Genomic DNA, 24457 nt, shown 5'->3' on the forward strand with positions numbered 1-24457 from the left:
CAAATCTACAACAGAATGGCTGAAAAAGAAAAGAATCAAGGTGTTGCAATGACCCAGTCAAAGTCCAGACCTCAACCCGATTGAAATGCTGTGACGGGACCTTAAGAGAGCTGTGCATAAACAAATGCCCGCAAACCTCAATGAACTGAAGCAACGTTGTAAAGAAGAGTGGGCCAAAATTCCTCCCCAACGATGTGAGAGACTGATAAAATCATACAGATAACAATTACTTCAAGTTATTGTTGCTAAAGGTGGTTCTACAAGCTATTGAATCATAAGGTGTACTTAGTTTTTCACACATAGCTTCTCCATTTTGGCTTTATTTTTGTTAAATAAATCATGACACTGTGTAATATGTCATGTGTTGTTGTTCATCTGAGGTTGTATTTACCTAATTTTAAGACCTGCTAAGGAACAGATGATTTTTATTATGCCCTGATATGTAAAACCATGGAATTCAAAGAAGGTGTACTTTCTTTTTCACACAACTCTATATATATATATATATATATATATATATATATATATATATATATATATATATATATACATATACATATATACACACAGTATATTTAAAAGCTTGTGTTCTTTTCCTTTTTTGAATATTCCAATATTTGTCTTTGCTGTTACCGTACAAGTTGTCAAGGGCAGGTAGTTATCACATGAGTGGATGGATTTATGTCAATGCAGGGTTGCCAAGGTCAGTTGGGATGTTCACGGGGCTCGGTGCAGGAACATGTGCGGGGCCTCAGCTCTTACCTTCTCTTTAGCTTCCCGTCATCATGGCTCCGCGATGTCAAATCGTGTCGCGTTGCTATGACAGCGTGATGTCACGTGACGTTGCAGCATCATATTGTCATGAAGGTAAGAGACAGTTACAAAGGCCCTGCACTCAGCACCGGATCTCCCGGCAATGCAATATTATCTCATGCTATGTGAGACAGATCCCTAATGTGTGAGACTTCACAAGGCTGTACGTATGGAAGACTGTGATCTTATACATACAGTAAGGAATTGCAAGCTTTCAAAATGTCTGACCTCTTACTAGTTATGCCATTTGGCAGTTTCCATATCGATTCTAAAGTAGTGGAATAAAAACATTGATTTAGATTTCTATTGTGTATGCTTATTAGATGTCAAAACACCAAAATGCACAAAAATTCAATTTCTGGCCAGTAATAGAAATAGCCATGGAATTGAAAAGAATTGTTGTCATTAGCACTGTTTTTTCTCAGGTTTGCCACCTTGGATTTGGGCTAATTCAGCACAGCATTACTGCTTTATGGCCATGAAACCTAAACAGAATGGTCTTTGGCAATCAAGATCGTAATTTACAGCAATTTTGTGGTAAGGTTTCAATTTCTGTAATTTAGAAGGTCTGGTTTTTTTTTTATCTCCTTATAATTTACTTCCTGATAAATATAAGAATTTACTAAAAACTGGGTATTATAACACAAACAAGATGTTTTTTTTATATCAATATATTAAATATAAAGCACAGTTCAGGCTTAACACGCCCCATTTTTTCTTTTCTGATCAATTTTTTTTTTTTTTAAATGCACATATTTAGATGTGGTTATAAGTGCAGGGAAATAAGAAGTATTGCACCAAGTAAAAATAAATAAAAAAAAGACCCAGGAGAAGCAAAAAAAGAAAATGTAAATTGTGGGGGAGTGGAAAAAAATCTTTGAATGACAAGACAAGTGTTAAAAAAAGAGGATTATTAAAATTAAATGATAAGCTCGAAAAGAACTACAGTATAGATAACAGCTGCCTCATTTTTGTGTAGATGACCTATAAAAACACTGGAAAAGAGAAATATTTTCAGGTTACGTGTCATGTAGTGCATTACATGTACCCGAAAAAAGGTTTTATAAATGACCCCCTTAACTTAACTTAACTTCCGCCATTCCATTTCGACACCTCACCCAAATAAACAGACACCTTGGTTGGGTACAAATGACCACAGCCTTTTATTAGTCAATTTATAAAATTCCTGGACCTGGTCAGAAAGTAGCCACACCAGCTGAACCATGATCCATGTCCACCGCCACTACATGACCCAGTGGACACTCATGGTTTGTAATATTTGGGGTCCGAATTTGGAGCACACCCTTAGGTCCGCTGCACTTGGCCTTGCCCAAGGGCGCCTTCTGACCCGTCACACATTTCTCCATTTCCCCACCTGGGCAGAACTGACCAGCCCCCCATCTCCGGCTGTGACAATATCATAACACCGCCAAACCTTTACCATACCATTTCTTTTTATTACATTTTTAACAGTTTAAATATCATACAATAACATTAACATCCCACTTCCCCCCCCCCAAACTGAAACCAAAAGGGGGTGGGTGGGAACCTATTGGGGAGGACAGTGCCTGAGGAGAGAGCCACCGCACAAGGCCGGCCTTAGGGCAAAGCAAGCAAGGGGGCCGCCATGGGCTCCGCACCTTTGGGGGCCACATGCTCCCTCCTCCAGCTCACCCCTCCGGTTGGGTGGAAGTTGGATCCCGGTACCGACAGAAGGAGGGAGCAGAGGAGGCGCGGGGCCCCTGGCCGGCAGAACGGCATGACAGCTTCTCACCGAGAGGTAGGTAATTGTGTGGGGGTTTTTTCTTTGCGGGGGGCAGAGAGGGGTTCTTACCTTCTCTGGAGTGAGCCACCTCCTGTTGCTATGGTGACCGACATCAAATGATGCCGAAATGTCATATGGCGCATTGCCATTGCAACATGACGTCACTTGTCTCCGTGACATCAAGACACCGTGACACTGCCAAAGGAGGGCCACTCTTCAAGATAAGGCCCCATAACATTTTTCACATGGGAAACCTCACTGCCAGCGTGCTGCCTAGGAACCCGACAAAGCTTAAGGCCGGCCCTTCCACGGCCTAGCCACCCTCCTCCTCCTCTCCGTCCCCACTCATCACTCCTTGGATCAAGGGTCATGTTACCCTTCATTAATTGCTCCGGGTTGTCTGTATACTTATTATCCAAGCATTAACCACTCCTGAGGCCAACAAACTACTTCAGCGCAGATTTATTAAACAGGTAAAACATTGCATGTCTTAAGACTAATGGCCAGTTCCCCTACTCATTTTTTCATTTCTTGACATAGTTACAGCTGACGATAGCGGCAGTACGTCCCCTCCAGGAAAAACAAAATGGAAGTTTAGATCCCCCACACCACGCGGGTCAATAGAAAGCCGGCACGGTACGTTAATGGGTTCAGCTCCGGGTGACCACTTGCTCCCCATCCTTTTTCTTATTTAATTTTTTTTTGTAAAGGGAGGGCCCAGAGGAGGAACAGATCTTTTAACTTGTACATGCCTTAATATTCTCTAAGCTTTAACAACATTTAGTATATCTTGCCCTTTGTCTCCTACTTACTGCAGCACTAAACATTAGATGGCTAGCTCTTCCGCTCAAGGATTAATTGATAATTCTACTATGGTCACCCCTACCAGAAAAAGACATCCATACTGTATATATTTTTTTCCTGTATAGCAGCACTGTACATAGAATTTTGCAGGCATGAGGCCCTGCCCCGTAGAAATTGCAATCTATGATTTTGGTGCCTGATACATAAGGAGATCAAGTGACATGCCCAAGGAGCTGACACCAGGATTTCAACCAGGTTCCCCTGCTGCAAACTCAGAATCAGTATCGTTACTCACAGCCACTCCTACAGCAGCTCATTCAGAATTGTCATTTTTTTTCTTACAGCTGATTGCAGCTAAACTCGTTTCCCGCTGCCTTCAAGAAAGGCCTTTTGGTTGCTGTCTTACAACCCAGAGCTGGGGACTGTGCTCCATCTCCGAAGCAAGGCAAATTGGTGACGATTACACGGGAAATTGTACGCAGCTGCAGGTTACTCACTGATCTTCAAAGAGGATGCCTTTGTTTTCTCTTTGTGAGCTAGCAACTATGTAGCAGAAACGGGGGCATTTGCATACTGACCACCTTATTTGTATATCCTATTTATATGAAATATAAAACCTTTTGTCCATGACAACATTCTCTCTAGACAATGAAAGAGGGACACTGCTCACTAAGACAGAGTTTCCAAATGTTGGATTATATGGGGAAAAACCTGCTAATAAAATATGAATGCTGGGAGTGGGTGGGTATCTTACCCGGTACATACCCTATGTTCAGTGTGATGGTATGAAGAGTCTTACTACATTTCTAGTTGCAGACCCTAAATACCACTATATGTTTTGATTTAGAGTTCCATTTTCTTTCTGTGCTTCGAGCATACATATTGAAAAAAAAAACATCTATAGAATAAGGTCGAAAGAGTATTCCGCCCATTGTTTAAGTGGTTTAGCATTCCTTTGAAATATGTCACAATATCACCACTATTTCGAATGCAGATACTACCACTGCCTGTGCCGTGTTCCTCCCAGAATCCTCCAGTGCTGCCACTGTAGGAGACATGATACTAGAAGCATTTGTCATCCTGCATTCTTATATTAACGTATTAACGTTTCTGAGTTTGTTTACTTTTAACATTGGTGGTTTTGCAACAACTGTCAACTATTTTCTATGGGATTTTAAATTGAATATTTATCGTCACCTCCCCCACTCCCCTTCGAGGTTGAAGGACAAGAAGGTTTGTTATAAGATGACATCAGCTGCTCAAATGTGTTCCTGAGTATCATTGATTCCACCAAGTTTTAGGAAAAGGTCTAAGTGATAACTTCCAGCTTTGCATTTTTAATAGGGTTTTAGCCAAGGGACCTTGAGATGGGATCAGAAGATTGTGGTGGGACCCTACAGGCACCACCAGCTGTTTCCAGTGTGAATATGAGCATCCAGATCACAGCTGGGAGCGCTGTCCATTGTGAGGACGGACAAGGTGAAATGGGAAGGATGTCTCTCTTTTTCTCTGAGCAATTTATATTTTTCTCACATAGTTTGACACTTCCTCAGGATCTGCTCCTCTCTCAGCAATCTGCCTTGGTGTTACTTCTTCAAGGCCTGCAGGCGTTACGCCAAGGTGTTAATGACAGCGGTCGGGACTTGTTAATTCTCATTATCATGTGTTTATTGGCAAGAGGGAATGAAACTTATTTTTACGATGCACTATCTCGTGCTTAGAGACAATGTGGGAATTCTAGCAACCAGAGTGAAAATGAACCACACAGGACAATAAGACCCCATCAGTACCAGAGGGGCCCGTTGTGTATTTCTTTGCAATACATTGTTGGCCCCTCTCAGTTTAGAGGGGTTAAAAGTGCGCATAGAACAAACATTAAACTAACAGCAGTGATATGTTTAATAGGTGGAAACTAGGTAATTAGCATGGGAAATCAAGGCTCTATGGGGACTATTTAATAATATTTTTTTTTTACAGCACTGTCCATGTACACAGCGCTGTAGATAACATTTTGCAACATTAGAATTGTGTCCTGAAGAACTTACAATCTCATTTTGAGGCACAGGGAGGTAAAGTGACTTGACCAATGTCAAAAGGAGAGCCAGCACTGGGGGAGCCATTTCAAAGGAAGTGACATTACCACTGAGCTACTGCTTGAGTCTTCAACATGCAATCTATATTTTATGCCATAAGCATTTATACCTGGTGGTGCACCTACTGTACTACAAAGAGCAGTGAGGTAATGACATTACCAGGGACCATGGTATTATGATCAGTAATGATAATTTGTATACGTGTTTGTGTGGAAGTAACTTGTATTTACAATGCTATATTATATTGAGCCGTTCTTTCTGCAAATGATACATGATGATCTGTGCGTCATGTAACCCCCCTCCCCTGCTCATCCTTTTGGCACCTCCGAAACTGCTAGCTGATGCACATGGGTCAAAAATTGGAGCAAAGAGGTTGATACATTGACGCATAGAGGTGCAAGATGAAAATTAGGGTGTTTGTTGCAACAACGACAAAAACTTGACCCAGTGTTATAATGAGATACATCTAATTCTGCTTTTCTTGGCATCAAAAAAACTCTGCCAACTCTGAATTGAAGTAAACTTCCCTGGCTAATAATCTGCATAGCATGGAAGGAACTTGTTTAAAAAGTATTTATAAAGCATCAAGCAAACATTTGCTCGTGCTGCGTCAAGAGTCGAGACACATACTTAAGGAGATTCATAAGGCATGAGCTAAGCAGTATTGTAATGCATGAGCTAAACAGCTGTAATGCATGAACTAAACAGCATTGTATTGCGTGAGCTAAGTAAAAGAGATATCAGTCATAAAGAGAGAAACACATTCAGAACTTAACAGCCTGCAAGAAAATTCAGTGTCATCCAGATTAAATATGGATATTGGAACATTGAATTATATCTGCAGTTCATAAATGTACCTCACATAAAAAATAGAAACTTTAACATTTAGTAAAAGGCCACGTAGTCCCCCTGCCCTCATTCCCTTTTTCATCCTGACTTCACACTTCTTTTTGAAAACCCTGTGGGGTTTCTGATTTGTCAAAAGGTTGATTGACGCAAGTACAATTTTTCGCGGCCCTCGTAAAAAAAGGGCCGATATTTTTATTTATTTATTTTAACTTTTATTTATTTATTTTTAAACACGTTATATGACTCGAGTCGTAGCAGCTGCTGGAATTTGCAGGTCGCTCTCCCCCCGCCGCGTGAAACCAGCACGTGTCGTATACTCCGTACCGTCCTGCTAGGCAAACGGTATTAAATGCCGAAACAAATGCGACACTCGGTAGAGGAGAGGATAGCAAAACTGCTCTTAATGTCCAGCAGCCGCTACTGTATCTTGCCAAGTTACACTGCGCCTTAACCCTCTGAGTGCCAGAGGGGGTCCGGCTGTGCAACGCGGAGCAATCATGCTATTAAATCAAACCATTCCAGAAGGAGGTGGTGCTTGCATGCAACAGTTATCTCCCAATGCCTTGGAAAAGCTCAATCCTATGGTGATTTAAAAAAAAAAAAAAAAAAAAGTCTGCTACGTGAATGTGGTTGGAGCCTGAGTAAGCTAACAAGCTGTTTTTTTACTGTGCAAATTGCTCAGAAGTGATCACTTGGTTTTGCTGATGGAGTACAATACACAGACAGGCAGATCTCTCTCTGAAATCCTGTTGGAGTTATCATCATTACCAGCATTTTTGGAAAACTTTCCATAGCTATTTTTTTTTTTTTTGTCTTTTATTTCTTCCTTGGCAAAAAATAAAAATAAAAAATAAATAAATCGTTTGTGGAACAGTTTTATTTTATTTTTTTTACATTTTTTTTTTCTTGTTTGGTTGATTTTTGCCCATTTTCTGGAAAGGAAACAAGGGATTGCTCGTACTAACAAAATAACTTTTAGAAGTGGACGTTGCATTGAAGGTAAGGCTGCATGTCTTTCTAAAATAAAAATCTGCTTTTGCTGAAACTAAGTAGCATTTTGCTATTGGATTGCCATGCTGATTTTTGCATCAAGAAGTAATTATGCCGAGATGAAATTATATTTCTAGGCAAAAAAATAAATAAAAAATCTGTGTTCTGTGAATGATTAAAGATATTACCCCAGGCTACGGTAATATGAACAGTAACTACCATTGGTATACATGTGTTTGTGGGTAAGCAATGTGTATTTACAATGATATATTATACCCTTATGATAAAAGGAAAACAGTTTCATTTAGCTTGGGAAACTGAAATATTTTAGCTCCAGAAGTAGATGATATACTGACAGCTATTATAAATGCAATGTGGGTAATGCTAAATATTTGCCATAATGCATAAACACGTACGTTTATCATAGATTGCTGTATTTGGATGGAAGGGGGTGTTTTTCTAATGTAAGTTGGAGAACTGTGTAGGGTAAATCCACCCCCCTCCTCACCGAAATGTGTGATCTTTGTTGCTTTTATACTTTCGGGCTGTTTAGAGGATTTTGTGCAAGGAGGATCCAACTGTTATCAGATTTGGAAGTAAATTTGTGGGCGTGATTGGAATAAAAATATGTTTTTGTATGGCTTGGATTGCAGAATTCAAAGCGTGAGGTCTTAACTGTAATAAATGGATACATTTAGCAAAAGGGCTTCTGCAAGTTCAAATGGGCTTTTTTTTTTAATTTAAAACAGACAAAACAGAGTTTTGGTTACTCAACTACAGTATGCACACTGGAGAAGAATATTGCTCATAAACTGCATTTTTTCCCTTTGCTTTTATGCTACCAAAGAAACAACATGAATTTTGACTCTTAGCATCTCGCGTGACATAATAGCGGCTATGACCTAAGGATATTTTCAAGCAGAGAAGGTGTGTTTTGACACACTGCAACCTTTCTCTGTGCTTACTTGCGTCAAATGTAAAAATATACTGTTTCTTCCATCTGGTGCAGATTGTTAGAAGACTGACAGTTTTGCCACCTAAAGAGGCAATTTAAGCAGCTTTAAAAAAAAAAATCTTTTTTATGTTTTAATATACTGTATGCAGCCTTTGATTACCTTTATTGAAAACTAATTACCGTAGCTACTGATTGATTAGTTCTCCTGTGATCGAACAGCAAAGTCCTGCTTCTCAGAGTTCACTAAATGGCTGCCTTTCAGTTTCAGATCAATCCTTCAGTTAGTGTAACTCAACAGCTACAACGTATCCTTATATTATTAGGGTAACATTATCTTTTGTTGCAGTTTGCAGCTCAAACTGCTGGGAATATTTGCAACAAATTAAACAGGAAAGTGTTGCAAAAATTTTGCACTGCTGGGGAGGTGTGCCTGCTATGGAAATTAAAAAATGCTCACTATATTAAAACTCATTAAACATGGCATTAAGAGTTGAATTTTAAAATAATAAAAGGTAGTAAGTATTGTCTAATACTAGAGAAATTATTCATTTAAAAAAACCCACACATGTAGGATATTGCAGGGATTGCTCCTTTAAATTTGGTGGATGTTATGGCGCAGATTAAAAAGAGAAAGATCAACACACAGAGGCGCAGAAATGGATACATCTCATTCTAAACTGTGTCAGGTAACCACTCCCCTGCTCATCCTTTAGACCAGGGGTGTGCAAACTTTTGCAGCTGCGCTCCCCTCTCCCCCTGTCTGCTGCTCCCGGTGCTCGCGCCCACCTTACCTCCGTTCCCTGCATCAAATGACGCCGCAGGGCCACGTGACATCCCATCACGTGACCCCACAGCGTCATTTGACGCCACATTACCATGACGACGCATCAGAAGCCGTCTGAATCTCGGAAAGTAAAAGGTTGCAGTCAGAGGCCTCACACGCTCCCCAGCATTTCATTTAAATGCCGTGGGGAAGAGCGCAGGGCCCCTGCAACTACCGTGCCCCCCTGCAAAAATCTCCCACACCCCCTCAGTTTGTGCACGGCTGCTTTAGACCATTCCTAAACTGTAAATTGATGCACAGGGGTCACAAAGGGGAGAGCAAAGAGATTGGTACATTGATGCATAGATGAAAATGAGGATGTTTGTGTACATAGTGCCCATAGAGTGTTTGCAAGAGAAATAACTTGCCCCAGTGTTATAAGGAGATATATTTAATTCTTCATCATAAAACCCAACTCTGAATTGAAGTAAACTTTAATGGCTAATAAGGCTGAAAGCATCTTGTTTATACGTTTTTAAATAGCAAAAAGCAAACATCATACAGGCATACCCCGGTTTAAGGACACTCACTTTAAGTACACTCGCGACTAAGTACATATCGCTCAATAGGCAAACGGCAGCTCGCGCATGCGCCTGTCAGCACGTCCTGAACAGCAATACCGGCTCCCTACCTGTACCGAAGCTGTGCGCAAGCGGGAAGACTATAGAGCCTGTTACACATGCGTTATTTACATCAGTTATGCACGTATATGACGATTGCAGTACAGCACATGCATCGATAAGTGGGAAAAGGGAGTGCTTCACTTTAAGTACATTTTCGCTTTACATACATGCTCCGGTCCCATTGCGTATGTTAATGCGGGGTATGCCTGTACTGCGTCAAGACATATTTTAGGAAATTCATAAATCACTGAAAGGGAAATCATTATTTCCATGGGTTTATTGAAATGCTGTTGCCATTACCGGGGACAGTGACACAGCATTGTGTAAGATGTTATCAATCACTTGTTTAAGGAAGTTATTTTTTAACCCCTTTGCCGTCAGAGAAGCCAGGAATACAGAGCTGACACCTGCCTGAAAAGGTTTAAGACGGAAAATTGTTATTAATGTTAATTTATTTATCTAGCAAGAGGCAAGTATATATCGTTTATCTTCAGAAACCTGGAGTAAGGTGATTTCCGATCTGAGAAGTTTATGTACATTTTATATATATATATATATATATATATATGTATATATATATATATATATATATATATATATATATATATATATATATTATATATAAACCGGTTAATGTAAAAACCCTCGCGACGTCTGCAAAAAGTATACAATTAAAAAAAAGTTGGCCCAAATTTAAGGGGAAAAAATTGACTGCTCAATTTGAGATGTATAAATAATTTTTCCAAGCACATGCTGCTCTCTAAAGGAGTGGCTCAGAGATTAGAATGTAAGATTGTTGGGGCAGGGACTATGCTGATAAAATTCTATGTGTAGCAGTGCGTACCATGTTCTAGATTGTAATTGAGAAGCCCTTTGAGTTACATTGGAAGAACGTTCTATGGAAGGACTTTTCAGGAAAATTATCAGATTTTGGAATTTCCAAAATGATGACCACAAAATGGAACCAAGATCATTTTAGTACCCATTCTCTCATTTCTGGGCTGTGTTTCTACTATTGCCCCCCCACCAAAAGATGTATAAATTAATTTAAAGCTTATAATTTAAAACAAGTACTTAATCACTAACACATTTTTACAAACAACAATATACATGTCCGAAATTCATATCACCTGCGATTCATCCTACCTGTATGTGCGGTTAAACTTGTTAAGAATTAAATTCATACATACAGTAATATCAGAACGACCAGGACTTTACATTTAAAAATCTTGTTATTATCATAATGTTAATTGTGAATGCAATCTAAAATCTAGTCGTCATTTGGTTAACATTTCGAATCAGATTTATAAAGACCTTAATGATCCTAACTAGAGATTTGTGCCGAAATTTGTGAACCAGACGAAATTTGCTCTTTTTTCGCCATAGCAAAATGTGCACAGTTTTCAAAGTTCGCAAGCAGTTCTCCCAGTAAAAGATAGTGCAGAGTAAATGATTACTTCAGTATTATGTGATACCTTTTTTACTTGGACTAATAACTGATATTTTAGGACAAGCTTTCGAGAGTTCTTTCAACAGTCAAGCCATATCTCCAGTAAAAGACAAACTCAATTCTATAGCCTGAAATATGTTTTTGTGCAAGGAAGAGAGCATTTTCTCAGGGTCCAGATGTTGTTGGAGTAGATTCGCTGGTGAAATTCAATCACTAGAAGTTAGACAAGTGCAATCTACATTTTCAGAACTGTGTGGTCAAAAATGTTCCAGGTACAGCAACTTTTTGAGAATCTTGGCAAAGTTTGCTCATTCTAATTCTACACAGGGTGCCTTATCTATTATATCATATGAATAGTGGTTAAAATGCAGAGTCACTGGGTAATACTCATCGTGGTGAAAAAAATGTCTGTGCAAAGTCAGTTAAAATGATCTATATGTGCACTGCACTATATTTTTTATGTTAGGATAGTGTAAAGCTACCTATATATATATATATATATAAAATAGAAATATAACTGTATGCTCATTTGCATGTCTTAGGCAGGTGTGCAACCCCGCCTTTCACCATTATCACCCAGCACACAGCACTTCCACTGCAGCAAGGGATTCTGGGAAATGACATGCTCATTGCTTCAGCTTTGCATAGCCAGTAACCAACCCCACACTGATGAGACCCATTAAGGTTGAAACAGCTGTCTGTGGGTGGGTTTACTGGCTATGCATCTTAACCCTGGCTGTGTTTAAAGTTGTGACCATGCAGCAAGCTTAAGCCTATAGGGAACCATGTTTAAAATGGTTTTGAAGCAAAAAGTGGCACTGTGTGCTCATTTGCATGTCATTTCCCAGAATCCCTTGCTGCAGTGGAAGTGCTGTATGCTGGGTGATAATGGGGAAAGGCAGGGTTGCAGACCTGCCTAAGACATGCAGATGAGCATACAGTTATATTTCCATTTGCTATATGCTTTGCTGTGGAGGGTTTTTGTCACTTTTTTGTACTCCCCATAACTTAACTAAGTATGGTAAGCCCCATCCTCATTGCTTCAGCTTTGCAGGTTGTATATTTCCTTTCAGAAGTCTGGTAAGGTTCACGGATTAATTAATATTGCTTCAGTTTTGCAGCCGGAAGACCTTCTTAATAAATTGCCCAAATCGGCATAACTCGTGCTAATTTGATTCATTTGCATACATGAAAAAAGCCACCAAAGCAATGTCACACTGCAACTGTCTGTGAAAATAACAGAGACTGATTGCTCGGCATACTGTATGCAGAAACGGTTTTCATTGTCTGATTTGTTTTCTCCTTTTTTATAAAACAAGCACTGCCACATACTACGCAGCAATAAATACTTATATTGCAATAATGAGAAAGCATTGTGCAATGCAACTTCTTTTTTCCATGTTTACAATTTATTTTATAATGTAAAGTATGTACTGTATGTTAAATAGCTCTCAACCCCGTTGTAAAATGCACAATAAGAAATATCATGGAATGAACAATACGCACTGCCAGATACAATGTGCACTGCCAGATACAATACGCACTGCCAGATACAATACGCATACAATACGCACTGCCAGATACAATACGCACTGCCAGATACAATACGCACTGCCAGATACAATACGCACTGCCAGATACAATACGCATACAATACGCACTGCCAGATACAATACGCACTGCCAGATACAGTGTGCACTGCCAGATACAATACGCACTGCCAGATACAGTGTGCACTGCCAGATACAATGTGCACTGCCAGATACAATGTGCACTGCCGGATACAATACGCACTGCCAGATACAATACGCACTGCCATATACAGTACGCACTGCCAGATACAATACGCACTGCCATATACAGTGTGCACTGCCAGATACAATACGCACTGCCAGATACAGTGTGCACTGCCAGATACAATACGCACTGCCAGATACAGTGTGCACTGCCAGATACAGTGTGCACTGCCAGATACAATACGCACTGCCATATACAATACGCACTGCCAGATACAATACGCACTGCCAGATACAATACGCACTGCCAAATACAGTGTGCACTGCCAGATACAATGTGCACTGCCAGATACAATGTGCACTGCCAGATACAATGTGCACTGCCAGATACAATACGCACTGCCATATACAATACGCACTGCCAGATACAATGTGCATACAATACGCACTGCCAGATACAAGACGCACTTCCAGATACAATGTGCATACAAAGTGCACTGCCAGATACAATGTGCACTGCCAGATACAATGTGCACTGCCAGATACAATACACACTGCCAGATACAATGTGCATACAATGTGCACTGCCAGATACAATATGCACTGCCAGATACAATACGCATACAATACGCACTGCTAGATACAAACGCACTGCCAGATACAATACGCACTGCCATATACAATACGCACTGCCATATACAATACGCACTGACATATACAATATGCACTGCCAGATACAATACGCACTGCCAGATACAATACGCACGGCCAGATACAATACGCATACAATACGCACTGCCAGATACAATGTGCACTGCCAGATACAATACGCACTGCCAGATACAATACGCACTGCCAGATACAATACGCACTGCCAGATACAATACGCACTGCCAGATACAATACGCACTGCCAAATACAGTGTGCACTGCCAGATACAATGTGCACTGCCAGATACAATATGCACTGCCAGATACAATACGCATACAATACGCACTGCTAGATACAAACGCACTGCCAGATACAATACGCACTGCCATATACAATACGCACTGCCATATACAATACGCACTGACATATACAATATGCACTGCCAGATACAATACGCACTGCCAGATACAATACGCACGGCCAGATACAATACGCATACAATACGCACTGCCAGATACAATGTGCACTGCCAGATACAATACGCACTGCCAGATACAATACGCACTGCCAGATACAATACGCACTGCCAGATACAATACGCACTGCCAGATACAATACGCACTGCCAAATACAGTGTGCACTGCCAGATACAATGTGCACTGCCAGATACAATGTGCACTGCCAGATACAATACGCACTGCCATATGCAATACGCACTACCAGATGCAATACGCACTACCAAATACAGTGTGCATACAGTGTGCACTGCCAGATACCATGTGCACTACCAGATACCATGTGCACTGCCAGATACAATGTGCACTGCCAGATACAATACGCACTGCCATATACAATACGCACTGCCAGATACAATACGCACTGCCAGATACAATACGCACAGCCAGATACAATGTGCACTGCCAGATACAATGTGCACTGCCAGATACAATGTGCACTGCCAGATACAATGTGCACTGCCAGATACAATGTGCACTGCCAGATACAATGTGCACTGCCAGATACAATGTGCACTGCCAGATACAATGTGCACTGCCAGATACAATGTGCACTGCCAGATACAATGTGCACTGCCAGATACAATACGCACTGCCAGATGCAATACGCACTGCCATATACAATACGCACTGCCATATACAATACGCACTGCCATATACAATACGCACTGCCATATACAATACGCACTGCCAGATACAATGTGCACTGCCAGATACAATGTGCACTGCCAGATACAATGTGCACTGCCAGATACAATGTGCACTGCCAGATACAATACGCACTGCCAGATGCAAGACGCACTGCCAGATGCAATACGCACTGCCATATACAATACGCACTGCCATATACAATACGCACTGCCATATACAATACGCACTGCCATATACAATACGCACTGCCAGATACAGTATGCCCTACCAGATACAATACGCACTGCCAGATACAATGTGCATACAATAAGCACTGCCAGATACAATACGCACTACCAAATACAGTGTGCATACAGTGTGCACTGCCAGATACCATGTGCACTGCCAGATACCATGTGCACTGCCAGATACCATGTGCACTGCCAGATACAATGTGCACTGCCATATACAATACGCACTGCCATATACAATACGCACTGCCAGATACAATACGCACTGCCAGATACAATACGCACTGCCAGATACAATACGCACTGCCAGATACAATGTGCATACAATACGCACTGCCAGCTACAATGTGCACTGCCAGATACAATGTACATACAAAGTGCACTGAGAGATACAATACGCACTGCCAGATACAATACGCACTGCCAGATACAATACACACTGCCAGATACAATACGCATACAATACGCACTGCCAGATACAAACGCACTGCCAGATACAATACGCACTGCCATATACAATACGCACTGCCAGATACAATACGCACGGCCATATACAATACGCACGGCCATATACAATACGCACTGCCAGATACAATGTGCATACAATACGCACTGCCAGATACAATGTGCATACAATACGCACTGCCAGATACAATGTGCATACAATACGCACTGCCATATACAATACGCACGGCCATATACAATACGCGCTGCCAGATACAATACGTGCTGCCATATGCAATATGTTCTGCCCTATACAATAGGCACTGCACTATGCAATATGTACGGCCATATACAATAGGCACTGCAATATGCAATATATTCTGTCATAAACAATAGGCACTGCAATATACACTGCCATACAGTATACAATAGGCACTGCCATATACAATATGCACTGTCATGTACAATAGGCACTGCGATATAAATATGCACTGCAAAATACAATAGGAACTACAATATACACTGCAATATATATATATATATATATATATATATATATATATATATATATATATATATATATACACAGTGTTCGACAAACCTATACATTTGCTCGCCCCGGGCGTGGATTTAACCCCCGGGCGAGTAAATATTGGCCCAAGCAGCACACGTTTGGTATTAGGTGGCGAGTAGATTTTTTTGTGTGGCGAGTAGATTTTTTGGTGATTTGTCAACCACTGTAATATATATATATATATATATATATATATATATATATATATATATATATATATATATATATGATATGTACTGCAATATACAATAGGCACTGCAATATATATATATATATAATATGTACTACTATATTCACTGCAATATACAATTTTCACTGGGATATACAATATTCACTGCAATATGCAATCTGCACATTTATTTCACTATAAAAATATTTACCACAAAAAAAAACATTGAGAGTTCTCTCGTTTTCAAGTATGTCCTGGGCACCAGGGCCGGTTTTACCTATGGTGTGCCCTTAGACACTCACCATTTTGCCGCCACCGCCCTCCTCCTCCAGCATCGCAATGTCAAATGTCGCTGCAACATCACGTCGTATTGTCACGGCAACATGGCGCCTTGACGGTGTGTTGTCATGGCAATGTCTCACCATGTGACGTTGCGAGTGTCATTTGATGCCTCAAAACTGGAGGAGGGTGGGGACGGAGCACTGGCCTTCCCAAATCTTCAGGAGGCAGCAAATTGAGACGGCGAGTCGCAGACATACCCCCCTCCCCCTCCCTCCTCTCCCTCTCCCCCCCTCTCCCACCTCCTTTTATATGAAGCAATAGGAGGAGTTATAGGGAGCAGTTATATGGGGTAATAGAAGGAGTTATGGGGAGCAGTTATACGGAGCAATAGGAGGAGTTATAGGGAGCAGTTACATGGAGCAATAGGAGCAGTTATATGGAGCATTAAGAGTTATAGGGAGCAGTTATATGGGGCAATAGGAGGAGTTATAGGGAGCAGTTATATGGGGCAATAGGAGGAGTTATAGGGAGCAGTTATATGGAGCATTAGGAGGAGTTATATGGAGCAGTAGGAGAAGTTATTGGGAGCGATTATAGGGAGCCATAGGAGTTATAGGGAGTTGTTAAAGTGAGCAATATGAGGAGTTATAGGGAGCAGTTATATGGAGTAATAGGAGGAGTTATAGGATTCAGTTTGTCACAAGAGACCAAGTAATTTACACCTTTTTACCAGGATCATTCACTGAGCAAAACAAGTTGGGCCTCACCTTGACAAAGACTGCGTGGCAGTCGAAACTTTGGTTGTTTCATTGCTGAATACATTTTCAAAATAGAAAACAAAGTGTCTGGATTCATTCTCCTTTCATGTGAATCTATTTGGACCTTTCAGGACAATCCCTTTTATCCGTGAGCACCGGCAGTTGATACCTTTTTCTATACAGATGGGACGTGTGCCAGATACATGGTTTATATGGCTTTCATGTCCGTTGTCTGGGTAGACAAAGTGGCACCAACTTTGTTGCCCAGTGACTCACCCAGAACATCGGTGTGGAAAGGCCCAGAATAAGAATCTTCACTTTTATTTCTACTAGCCATATTCCCCACACACTATACTGGACTTAGACTTTTAAACTCCTTGCAACATTATGTATGGTTGGAGTACCCCCAGATCCACTATACCGGATTCTGGGTGATCTGGGCATTAACTGGGCATCCTCTCTTAAACTAGGGAACCCTTTACCGTTCCAGGGATACCACTCATCCCTATGCCCCATTTACCTTTGTCTGTGCTGAAGCAGGGAATCCTAGCGGTGAGTCGCGCAAGCATTTTCAAGGGGAAATTTTGCAGTGACAATGTGTCTCAATGTATCCGAGAATCCGATCTGATTCCCAGGTAAATTTTTGGGTTATCCATCAACTCTGGAACCCGGCTAGCTAGACACATTCTGACAAGACTTTCTCTGTAATACCCCCCTTGAAACTCATAGCCTAGCAATCTCTGCTTGTTGGCACTCCTGGAAAGATAAAAACACAAAAATTCTTTATTGTCGCATAATTACATACAATGCACAGACAATCACTAGGCTCAAGAGCTGACACTCCCAAGCCCCAATACAATGATCAGAGGTAACCAAGTGGGTTTAACCTTTATTAGTGAGCCTGGTTACTTCCTCACCGTCACACAGTTATATAGAGTTTCAACCACACATGACACACATTATAAAGGGGTGTATGTAACCTTCATGCATTGACTCACAGTGGCTGGAGGAGCAGCTCACTTGTAATGTCATTGCCTATGCAGTTGGTGAACTTGGTTCGAATCCTACTTTCCTTTCGACCCTGTGCAAGGCACGCCACTGTATGTCCCTGTGCTTCAGACACCCATATTAGACTGTAAGTTATTCAGGAGAGAGGCTCATTGTGCCTGTATTATTCTGCGTACATTGTCAGAGCAATGTAGAAATATTACTTATATTGGATAGTCCTAAACAGCACCTCATTTATACCACAATCCCTTACCCCCTCCAACGCGCATGTCTTCAGCAGTGGAAGGGATAAATCTTGCCATAAATTCTAGTTTCCCAGGCGTACCACACTGAAATCATGTGATGATAAGATTACTTCCCATAGAAAACCGCAAATTCATCTACCAGAAAAATCAATCCCTGTTTCACTTTATACCACTCTCCAGATGTCAAACACACCAAATGCATGTCATGTGCTTTAATCGGATAAATATTGCCTTGCCTTTTTGTCTACGAAAAAGGCATCTTCTGTCCTTCTAAACAAGCATGACAGTCCTGAGAATGACCACATACTTCTAATTTGTCTTCTACATCAGTAGTGCTGAACTCCAGTCCTCAAGACCTCCCAACAGGTCAGGTATTAAAAATATCCCTGCTTCAGCAGAGGTGGCTCAGTCAACGATTGAGCAACCTGTGCTGAAGCAGAGATATCCTGAACACCTGACCTGTTAGGGGATAACTTGAGGACTGGAGTTGGGTACAACTGTGCTACATCCCCAGTGCCCCCACCCTCTGCCTTTTATCGTCAAAACCCCATTAAAGAACGGAAAAGAAGATGAGCAGGCTGTGATTGTAATGAGATACTCAGCATTCCCTGTGTTTTCCTAGGGTAAAATTTTCACCGCTATACATGAAATGTTGCACTAAATACAGTGGCATCTACAGTATGTATCAAGGCAATTGTGGAGCAAACTCAGAGCAATTGTGGAGCAAACCAGGTAATTTCCACCCTTCACGTATTTATTAAAGCATTTTGATCAAATGTTGCCCCGTCTGCCCCAGTTTGCTCCTTGGGGAGTGTCAGTAGAAGGAGTTGAGGAGGAGTGACACGGTGCACAGATTATAATGAGATGTATCACATTCTGCGTCTCTGCCCTGGTTTGCACCTTAGGGGGTGTCAGTAGGAGGAATTGGGGATGAGTTACACGGTGCAAAGATTATAATGAGATGTTTCACATTCTGAGTCTCTATCTGCCATTCTTTTTGCTTCTATTTTGCCCCCCAAATACCTGCCTGCCCCATAGAGGGCTGTGCCTTGTGTGTGTAGCGCATGCCGTAGCGCGCTGCAGCAGCCACTGGGGACCGAGCTTTTGGCATCACTACTCACTACAAGCTTTCAACCAAAAAAGAACCGTATATTGTATATGTGTATTTATGCTTCCAGTTACCTGAAAATATACATGCTAAATAATTTTATATACTTCCAGCCTATTAACAAATGAATATGTATTGATACTGAGTAGTAGAATGAGTGTCTCAGAGAGTAAAGACACTAACTTTTGACACTGAATATGAATCAAGTTCAATTCCCAGTATCAGCTCCATGTGACCTTGGGCAAGTCACTTTATCTCCTTTTTCATCAGTCACCAAAAACATAGATTGTAAAGATAGGGACTGTGTCCGTAAAAAGTCCTTTGTGCTGCGTACCATGAACTATACTGTAATTGGGAAGTGCTTTGAGTCCCATCCTGAGAAAAGCGCTATATGAAATAAAGTTATATCTCTATAATCTAAAGACAATGACTTCCACGCACCTCCAGCAATGATAGGTTTTAAGTATTGCATAGTATGCAATTTATTATTCTCAAACCCTTAACACGCATCCTTTCTAGCTCATTGGCTACCATCCCATGCTGGAATATTTATGTTGTAAGAAAAAAAGAAGAAAAGCTACTTTAAAAACAGATTCTGAATCGTTAAAGCAGACATCCCAATTTAAGGGGGGTCTCTTGGAGCACTGTGCTCCCCATGTATTTTTTCCAAGGCAAGCAGGTTTTATTGCTATTTTCAGCCATAGGGGCCAATTTTAGTATCTTCTAGTTGCCCCAGGGTGGGTGGTTAGGCCTACCAGGAAGGTTGCAGGGGGAGTTAACCCCTTTACTAACATAGTGGTGGTAACCGCTATGGTAATGAAGGGGTTAACCCCTCCCTCTACCCACCCGAGTCCTAACCACCCACCCTGGGGCAACTACCCCCTTCACCCACCCCCTCTACCCCCAAGAAACATTAAAATACAACAATCCTACTACCCAACCCCTCTAACCCCAACATCCCCCCATCCCACACACATACAGTACAATAATGTGCAAAATAAGCAACATAAAAAAAAACCTAACTACTTGCCACTAAACCCTTAATCCCCTATGGTAATTAAGGGGTGAACCCCCATCCCTCACTACCCCCCAAACCACCCTCCCCGGGGCAAATATCCCACCCCCACCCTCTCTACGCTTTAATTGTCACTGTGGTAAACCATGCCCACAAATTGGGCATGGATTGCCACAATGGCAATGAATGGGCAAGCTAAAAAAAAAAGAACCACAAAATAAAAAAAATTATATTTAAATAAAAACAAGTATTTGACAATAAACAACACACCAAAAGAGAGGGACACCAGCACTCCTATAATATACAAATATGTGATTGGTGTGAATGGTGCAGTAGGGAAGGTAACAAAGGCTATACTATAAGAATCTGGTAGACCAAATCGTCCCAGAATGGGCCGGTTCGACCAGTAGAAAATACCATACTTAACAGCACTCATTCTCACTGTCAATATATAGTGTAATGAATGATAACTAAAGAATGAACAGAGCTAGAACATCCATATTATGATATGATAACAAATCTAAAAACACTTTCATTAGTACAAAATGCAAAACATCGGGTGTTAAAAAAAACTCCCAAATGGGAACCCAAGCTTCATGCAATAGAAGCGTAGTATACAGCAAAAAATTACCAACCCTAAAATGGGTAGGGTGACAAATTAGGCTGGATAGCCTGGCAAAAATAGGAGTTGAGCCTATTAGGAGGAAGGGAATTCCTAGACGAACTCCCCACTCCCACGACCATGCTACAATTGAGAACTATATTAAGATAGTGTGTATACTCAAAAAACAGTCTATAGGAACATGGTCACTATAGGTCACTGCAGATAGGTACACAGCATTAGTTATTCGAATAGGCGCCATAGCCTTTTCACGGCACATCCTTATTCTCTCAATTTAACGTTTCAAATGATACTTCAAAAACCTAGAGAGTGTTGTGCACACGGATCCGTGCATCTTTTGAAACAGCTTCTTTACTCGCATGTTAATGAGCAGGGAGGATGACCAGGGTCACCAACAGCTTTTGTGGGGCCCAGGTCTAGAGTTTCCATTGGTGTGTCGGCGGCCTTGCAACTCCCCTCTTCTACACCTCCTCACTCATCTCCCTCGTCTCATGTACTTCTCTCCCGTCTCTCTCACTCTTCCTCATTCCTCCTCTTTCATTATAAAGAGAGTTTCTGTCATCGTTGCATAAATATATCAGAAACCTTTTGAAAATGGACCCCAAAAGATCTTTGCAAAGTCACATTCTCCTGAAATAAGGCACAGTTACATCAAAAGACTAAGCCATGGTTTAAGATCTCTGCAGTATATAACATATACACATACTGTAGCATGTGTAGGTCTGTGTGTCTCTTTGTGCGTGTGAGCAGGGCCGGGTTTACTGTTGTGGGGGCCTAGGGGCAAGTATATTGCGAAGGTCCCCTGTCACAAATCAACTTATTGATTTACATGAAATTCGATGTGCCTAACAATTTTTCAGGGTTTCTAAACTGAAATCATTACACTCACATCAAAATAAAACAAAAACGTCATTAATCGTAAGAAATTTAATTGGCTATATTTATAATGCAACAAATGTAGGAACAATAGATAGAAATGCATTTAACGAAAGGAAACTGGATTTTCGCACTTTCTGAGAGGAACATTTTTCAATGTCTTTGAATTTTATTCGCGCAGCAAATCACTTTCGGTGCTCAACAATGCTCGCCATGAGAGACGCTCTTGCTCCATTGTTGATCTTAGCCTGTTCTTTATGATTTTCATCTTTGAAAACGACCGTTCACCAGTACAATTGATTACCATCTGTACTAAATACATTCTCAGAGCAATTTCAACATTAGGAAATGTGGCTCTGAAATCCTTCTCAACAAGAACTTTGGCATTGTAATCTACTTTGTAGAGATTAACAATCGCAGCAAACTGCACTAATTCATTGCCGAGGCTGTGCTCCAAGTCACCCTTATATACTGCTGCGACCCCTTTTATCCTCCTACATCCCCGATTTGTTCTCCGGAGGCCACTCACTTTAACTCGTTCAGCCGCATTCAGCGCTGAACTGCTAGACAGCGCTAATAGCACTAAACAATGAAAAACAATGAAAAACGCCCGCGGCGCCTAAAACAGCCGGAACATGCCGCATCTGTCTGCAAGTTTGAATTTCGCTCCGAAACTGCCGCAGGAGACTAAAGGCGGCCGCCACTGTACGCTGACAAGATTGACTGCAGCAGAGCAGAAATCAGAAGCATCCAGATTTTCCAGATGACTAAGGAAGCCAAACCATTCACAGACATGTTATAGGCAGCTATTTTCTCTGACATGGATGTGACAAACTGATCGACAACCGAAATGAAGCTTGCTGTACGGAACGTCTCTTTGTCTGACATCTGGATTTACTGTGCTTGTCCATAAACCAATGGATTGAGACGCACATTTCTCACGAAATCGAACAACATACTCTTCGTTTCCAGATATTATCTTCGCTGTATCCTCATATTCATCGAACTTGTCTCTCTTTGATTCTACAAATGTTCTCAGAGATTTCAGTGCTGATACTGCAGACTGGAGAACTGTTTTTGGATCCTGTAGTTTGTTGCATTGAACCTTTCCAAAATGTAATTCCAAAGTGAAGAATATAATGCAATTCCAAGCTGCTCATCTTTTGTTAAGGCCACCAGCTTAATTTTGAACCACATCCTTCTGCTCCTGGTCATTTGAGATTTCAGCTAGTAGTGCTTCCTTAATCTTTTCATATCCGTGTACAATCGCTTTTGTCTCACCAGCTCTGTAAGACCACTCACTCAAGCTCTTGGCACTCACAACTTTGTGTCTGCCCGAGACAATATTTGATCACAATTGCATAGCGTGAAGGAGATTACATGAAAGACATAGATTTGTTGGACAAGTATGAGAACTTGCATTCCTCAGTACTTGCCACTTATATTTGCAGCATTATCATATGACTGTTCACAACAGTCACTGATATCAATGTTGGGACAATCCAAGAACTCAAGCAGTGCATTAGCAAGAGCAGAACCAGTGTGACTACAATTTTGCATGAATGTCAGAAACTTTTCCCTTAGAGATGTTTTTTTCCTGTAACATATTACAATAGTCAAGTGGTCAATATGAGCTTCGTCTGGGGTTGAATCAACTGACACAGAATAATACTTGGGACTTCTTTATTCTTGCAATTATGTGGTTTAGGACATGCTCACCCATTAATCCAATCAGCTCTTCACATATTGTAAATGACAGGTACTGTAATTCGCGTGACCGCTTTCTTTATTTGCATGCAGTTTGATGTGAGCAGAGAGAAATTGATCATATTCAGCTATCAGTTCCTTAATGCCAAGATAGTTACCATTTCTTGGTGATCCAACCATTTCATTATAACCCCGGAAAGCCAGTCCACATTCAGCAATGAATGTTATGGTACTCACAACATGCATGAGAACTTTGTGCCAATATCCACTCAACTCTGCTTCTTGTTTTGCCAAATCCTGGTCAATGCACCCAACTTCCTTTCCACGTTTAGCCAAAATGGTTATAAATTCATAGTGATACTTTGTCTTGTGTTCAGCCAACCATTCACTTCCATGTTTCCAGCCACAAAATCCAGTAATGGACAATTTTACTTTATGTGCAGTCACTAGTTTACAGATATAGCAGTAGACTTTACCAGTAGTAAACACAGCCAAGAGCGAATAACAATCTCATTGTTCCGATTTGTTCATTGAAATAAATGTGCAGTACTGTACATTTTCAAACAAAATGCTTTTCACCTTTGGTCTGTTCTTCTTTGTGTACTGATGATCGCTCAAGGAATTTGCCATCATAGTTTAGCAAATCGAAGGATTCTTTTTGGCTGAAAAATTTATCATATCCGTTGTTGATGATTCTGGCC

The 24457-nt window shown here is 41.0% G+C and overlaps 1 protein-coding gene across 1 annotated transcript in view; it reads left to right on the forward strand.

The window, feature by feature from the left end:
- Nucleotides 1-6931: 6931 nt before the first annotated feature.
- The window catches only part of RSPO1 (R-spondin 1), a 116937-nt gene continuing 99411 nt past the window's right edge, over nucleotides 6932-24457 (forward strand). The window contains exon 1 of the mRNA XM_075604745.1: nucleotides 6932-7323. The gene's annotated coding sequence lies outside the window, so the exon portion shown is untranslated. The remainder of the gene's footprint in view (nucleotides 7324-24457) is intronic.

This window comes from Ascaphus truei, chromosome 6 (genome assembly GCF_040206685.1).
Source record: "Ascaphus truei isolate aAscTru1 chromosome 6, aAscTru1.hap1, whole genome shotgun sequence".
NCBI lineage: Eukaryota > Metazoa > Chordata > Amphibia > Anura > Ascaphidae > Ascaphus > Ascaphus truei.